Source organism: Eurosta solidaginis, chromosome 1 (assembly GCF_040869045.1).
Source record: "Eurosta solidaginis isolate ZX-2024a chromosome 1, ASM4086904v1, whole genome shotgun sequence".
NCBI lineage: Eukaryota > Metazoa > Arthropoda > Insecta > Diptera > Tephritidae > Eurosta > Eurosta solidaginis.
The window spans coordinates 23,697,244-23,704,289 of record NC_090319.1 but is presented as its reverse complement, the minus strand read 5'-3'; positions in this window follow the sequence as shown (position 1 = coordinate 23,704,289).

Below are 7,046 nucleotides of genomic sequence, written 5' to 3'. Positions count from 1 at the left end.
TAGGAAAATATTTTGGTCATTAAAAATAAATAAATGTAAGGCGCGATAACCTCCGAAGAGATCTAAGGCCGAGCTTCTCTTCCAATTTGCGTCGTGCTCCTCTTGATTTTCCCTACAAATTGGCCGGACGGGACATACATGTTTTATGCCAACTCCGAACGGCATCTGCAAGGCAGATGAGTTTTACTGAGAGCTTTTCATGGCAGAAATACACCCGGAGCCCTTGCCAAACACTGCCGAGGGGCGACACCGTTTAGAAAATTTTTCTTCTAATTTAAAAACCTTATTTCTAAAATTTTGATGTTGCTTTGCGCGGGGGGCATACGGTATGCTAGGGGGATCACGCTACCTTCACACCACGGTGGCCGCCATAATCATTATGTTAATTAAATTTTTGAAACTATTTTCGCCATATGGCTCGATGACCGCAAATTTTTAAAATTTATCTATTATAGTCAGATACTTCTCAGTATTGTTTAGATACCAAATATCCATGTGGTATTGTTCAAATGGTTGTTTCTGTGTAGGTGTTTTAATTGGATTTCTTTCGATTTTTCTTAAACATATTTTGCAATTATTTATAATTTTTTAATTTTTTCTTTAAGATTTGGAAAATAAAGTTCTCTTTTTAATTCTTCGTACGTTTTGTCTATTCCTAGGTGATTGTATTCGTGCCTATGTTTTTAAGTATTTTTTCATATGTTTCTTCATCAGAATACTGAGGCAAGACTTTAGTGCATTTGTATATTTTACTTTTACTTGATCGAAAACTATTATATATATTTTGAAAATCTTTAAATACTTCATCATTAACAATTGTTTTTGTTTTTATCGGCCTATTAATAAATGATTCAAGGTTCGATTCGAGCTCAAGGCCAGAACAATAATTTTTTTCTAATGATAATTATTGTTATTTTTTAATTTTTCTAAATTTGAAAAATTGTATTTTGTTTTTGGAATAGTAAGTAGAAACATTTTCAGACAACCTGCCATAGCTGCGCAGATAGATCCATTTCGAAGGGTGCTAAGCCTTCATCATCAGTACGCTTTAGGCATGCTGTGCTAACCATTTAGTTATCATTAGAAAAAAATTATTGTTCTGGCCTTGAGCTCGAATCGAACCTTGAATCATACTTCATCATTATCAAAATAAATACCAGTTTTCTGTGACCTACATTTTTGCAAAGGTTTCTATTAGCTGATTCCTAGAATATGTGGGTTGCTTAAATATTACAGTGTCGCATAAAACAATTTCCTCTATCGTTAAGACTAAAATTATTGATTTAAACATATTAAGTAATTTTTCACTAATTTCGATTCCTCTATTAGATTCGTTTTGAGCACTATGAATGATGTGGTAATTGACGTTTTAATTTATAAAAACTTTAAACTATATTTTAATACGCGTAAATGTATGTGTCTATTTTATTTTTTATTATTCACAATAATGAAAATTTTTGAAAATTGAAAAATCAATATTGAAAATTAAAATATTGATAAAATATTTTAAAATTACAAAGTTCAAAGTAACTAAAATACAAAGTTAAATAAAAATAATAAGAACCCTACATTACTCCCCCTTCAACATTAAGCAAATTGAACGTAACTCTCTTTTTATGTAAATTCTTGGTGTTGTTTGTGTCTGTTGTTTCAATTATTGCAGGTTTTAATCTATCAATAGGAATATTTTTAATATTATTATCTATTTCAAGTTTAAAACATTTTTGGTCTTTTTCCACAATTTTGTAAAGTCCTTCATATGGTTGTTGTAATGAATGTTTATTAATGACTCTAACATATGCAAATTTACAATTTTGAAGATCTTTTGGAACGTAAATTCCAGTATCAGAATCTTTATGATGACTTAAATTTGATCTAACATTTCGACAATGTCCACGTAAATTACTTAAAATTTCAGTTGATGAGAAATTTTAGCTGATGGCGCAACAAATTCCCTTGGAAAACGTAAATTCTGACCGAAAACCATTTCCTCTGGTGTAGCCGAAATATCTTCTTTGTAAATAGATCGCAAACCAAGTATTAAAATGGGAATACTAATTAGTTTTAAATTTAATATTGAGAATCAGAAACAAGTTTATTTAAGTCATCATCTTTTTGTTGTTCAGTTTGTAAAATTTTAAAATTCAGTTCTGTATTATATATTGCATTAACCTCAAAAGCTCTAGACAGCGTATCTGCTACAACATTGGATTCTCCTTTAATGTATTGTATATCATCAGTAAATTGTGCTATAAATTCCAAGTGTCTCGTTTGTCTTAGGACTTCGTTCTGTTTTTGAATTTAAAGCAGTAGTCAAAGGTTTACGGTCCATATAAACTGTAAATTGTCGTCCTTCCAAAAGATATCTAAAATCCCGAAAGTTTGCGTCCTCATTTAATAAATTATTGTCCGAAAAAGCATCATATTGTACAAATTTAGTGATTCTTACATTATTAAATAGTAACAATAAGAAAGAAAGGAAATCCCCATTAGATAGGCTTGCAGATATTTTACCATTTCCTACTGGTGCGTTTGGTGTGTAGAATTATTTGAATACATTTTTTATTTTTGTTTGACAATTGCCTAAACATGCATGCTAACGACTTCACCTTTCATACAAATTCTAGCATTTTCGGGGCTCCAAATTTCTTAAGAAACATGAAATGCCGTCAGAAAACCGCTTTTTAAAGCTTACCTGATTAAATATTAATTTAGCATGCGCACATACATTTACATACGAATGCATATAAACCTATAGTAGTAGTAGCACTTTTTTGAATGTAGTAATACTTTTTGAAGTTTTTGAATGGTGCTTAGCATTAAAAGCAGAAAATACACATAAGTAGAATGTTATCCAATTTCTTTGACTTATCAGATCACCATACATTAAATGGTTCTCAAGAAATTATGGTCTTATTACACGATGTATATTTTTTTGTTTTTCAAAATATGTGATTGATCTGAAAATATTATGCAACGAAGTTTCAGAATTAATTTTAACCCTTATGGTTTGATGCATAAAAGGTTATTCCAAGTAATAGTGTGCACTTTCGAAAGTTAAGTTTTTGAAATCTTTATGTATATCTAAATCCCGGTATTAATTACAATACAAATCCCGAAAATCCCGGGGTCATAGTACAGGTCTACAAGTAGGATATGTAGCAGCACGCACATACACAGCCACGCTCACCTGATAAAATGCTTGTTCTTGTTCGTTTTTTTGTGGATGTTATTGGGCACTGTTGTAATACTTGGGTCCAAGGAAAGTGTAGTAGCTGGCAACGAAAGCCGCGTAAAATCGTAAAATTACAAAGAAATATCCTTATTTACTTTCAAACGAGCACTTAATTACATCTCTCTTTAAAATCCATATGTTTTGGACAATTTTAATTAACAAATTGTGATACTTTATTACCGGGGACGATCGCTAAAACACGACCAAAACCGTCTGGGGAGGTATTAATAGACTCTTTTTTGCCTCGCTTCCAATAATTCGAATACTTTTTCGTCTTTGGACTATTGATAACGGGACAAAACGCGTCTTTTTATTTCTCTTTCCACATTTTTGGACGGGTTATTGCAGTCGGCTTCGGTTTCAAACTGTTTTTGGCGGAGAACTTTTGAACGGGTAGAAAAACTTAGCACCCATGTTTGTATTCTTAATACTGGAATAACTACGCGTCCTCAGATACCCCAATTCAAGACTTTTCTATAATTTTCTGTAGGACCCATATAGGTGCACTGCATCTTCATACTAAAATCGTTCAAAAAATTTACCATCACAGCAACCCATATCTGATATTCCGCTCCTTTTTTTGTTTCCCCGTGTCGTTTTCCACGATAGCAACCTCGGTAATTTTGACACTTCGTTCAGTGTCAAATATCTACCAACATGTCATCACAATTGTAATCACAGGAGGCACGCATTTCAGAAATGTCGACACAGATAACATCCAAGATGGAAACTCAACTGGAAAAACAGAAGACATATATGGCATCACAATTGGAAGAACAGAAAACACACATGGCGTCACAAATTGCAGAACAATTAAAAGAACAAGAGGCACGCATAACATTACAGCTCGAAGCACAAGAAGAACGTATCTCAACAAAACTGGAGGCACAGGAAACAATTTTCTCATCGCAGCTGGAGGCTGTTAGTGAACGACAAAATAAAGTGGAGGCCGAGATGGATGCTTTGAAAGATCGGATTCAGGAGTTACAATTGAACCGTCCAATCACTTCAACGTCTACTCTGAAGGTAAAATCCCCAACGTTTGATGGCTCTGTTCCATTCCAGGTATTCAAGCTCCAATTTGAGAAGACTTCGACAGCGAACAACTGGAATGATGAAGATAAAGTTGCAGCACTCTTCGTAGCATTGAAAGGACCAGCTGCCGAAATCTTACAAACTATTCCAGAGTACGAACGGAACAGTTATGAGGCATTGATGGCTGCTGTAGAACGGCGATACGGAAGCGAACACAGGAAACAGATATTTCAAATAGAATTGCAAAACCGCTACCAAAAAGCTAACGAGACTTTGCAGGAGTTTGCTTCGGACATTGAAAGATTGGCTCATCTTGCAAATGCGGATGCACCCGTGGAATACACAGAAAGAGTGAAGATTCAGAGCTTTATAAATGGCATAAGGGACGTCGAAACGAAGCGAGCCACATACGCGAACCCAAAGCCAACATTCGCAGAAACGGTGTCACAAGCTCTGATTCAGGAAACGGCGTCGCTTCTGTGTAAGCCAGTTTTCAAAGCACGCCGTGTGGAAGTAGAAAGGCCAGAGTGGGTAGACGCAATATTGGAGGCACTGAAAGGATCGCAAAAGCGAAGTGAAAAAGTTATCAAATGCTTCAAATGCGGGAAGTCCGGTCACATAGCACGTCATTGCGATCTTGGTCTTAATAGTTCCAACAATGTGGGTGGCCGTAAACGCAAAGCTGGAGGAGATGAGCAAGAGCGAGTAAGAGGTAGAGAGCTAGATCCAGCTATTGAATGCCCTGTGATATCTGTGTCGCAAATTGGAAGGAAATCAAGCAGTCTTACCGTCAGAGGGAATGTGGATGGCAAAGAACGAGTACTGACTGTAGATACGGGCGCATCTCATTCCTTGATCCGATCTGACTTGGTCAACAGGAGAGTAAAACCGTTACCTGGAGCAAAGTTGCGTACGGTCACTGGCGAGTATAACCAAGTTCAGGGAGAAGTGATATGTGAAGTATTAATTGGGAAGGTCATGGTTCTACACAAATTCGTTGTGGCGGAGATCGTTGATGAAGTTATATTGGGAGTGGATTTCTTGGTTGACCATGACATCAAGATCGATATGCAGAGTGATGCATTATGAGAACCAAGATGTGCCACTTAACTTCAGTTTGGAAAAAGGGTTCAGCAGTAAGCGAGTGCTGGTGGAGGAGATCCGACAGAGACCACGAAAGTCAAGGAAAGTAGATCGAGCAAAGGTTGATGGATCGAATGTGCCAAATAAAGCGAAATTAAAAGTACCTGCGAGGAAAAGACCGGCATCAACAAACCCTAATGGACGCACTAAAATGACTGAAAGAATTTTTCAGAAAGAATGCAAGGATGGTTTCAAGCCAGCGCGCACTTTTGTTGGGAAAAGTCGGAACGATACTGAGTATGTGAAGCCAATCCGTCAAGAACAAGCTCTACAAAGTAGTTCTTCATTGGCCAAGCAACAGAGTGCGAGAGAACGATCCAGAATAATGAGTAGTAAGATGGAACACAGGTACGACAGGGAAAATCATTCGGAAGGTTTCCGGAATGGAGATTTGATACTGTTAAACAACCCTCACCGGCGGAAAGGTGTTCCAGCCCAATTTCGGTGCAGTTGGGAAGGCCCGTACAAAGTTGTGAAGAAGATCAGTGATACCATCTACCGCATACAAACCACTGGGAAACCACGGATTAGAAGGGTGGTACATTTGTAGATGCTAGCGGCGTTTAGATGGGGAGATTTGTCTGATCGGGACGATCAGACTTAGGCGGAGGGCAGTGTTAGGAATATTAGCAAAACTAAGGAGTGCTGCCATCTCCAGGCCGATGCTAAGCAGTGACGTGAATTCACATCAATAATTCAATCATTATGTATCTACATAAACGAATCAATAATTGCGTCTACACATATGTACACATTCCGACGAGCACCATTTACATTCAAGGCAGCGAGAGATGAGATGTCACGCACAGATGAATTTACTTATACGCTTATGTGTGTGCGGGAGACTGTAAACTACAAACTCACATATGTACATCTGAGAAGCGCTAAAAAGTAGACAATTGTAAACAAGTAGAAACTATATGAGAACTATACACACACGAATATAGTTGGTAAGTTCTGGAAATGGAAGAGCCTAGAAGTATGCAGCGTAAACTATAAAAGCGGGGCAGGCGAGTAAGAAGTATTCAGTTTGAGTTGAGCTATCAATCAGTTTGATTAAGCACGCGATCTGGCGGCCAATAGTAGAGTTTCATTTGAGTTATCAATCAGTTTGGTTATTAAGCCAGCGAGTAGCAAAGTATAAGTGTTATTGTGAATACTTTAATAAAGGCCATTTTTCCATTATTCAATATTGGAGTTATTTATTCAACAGTTTAGTGATTCGAACTTAGCAGAGGATTGCAAATAAGAGGATTTGCAAGTAAATTCGTTACAATATTATACTTGTAAACCTGTACTATGCCCGGAGTTCCGCAATTATAAAATATTGACGTCCCCAAAATAAGGTGAAGTTTTAGAATTTGTTGGCATATTCATTAACCCATTTGGCGGCACATGTTGCTATTATTCGGAAACTAGAAAAAATTATCTATAACACTATTTTTCGAGACCTCAGAAACTTGTACGGTGAGTACGCATATATAAATTTTTACTAATAACAAAAAAATATTTTAAAAATGCAAGAAACTTTTTTATGAAAAAGAGCACAAAAAAACGTAAATAAAGAAACCAAGATCAGTAAGATCCATGGCTCTTAGCGAGTAAGTACAGTTTAGAAATTTTGCAGTAAAGT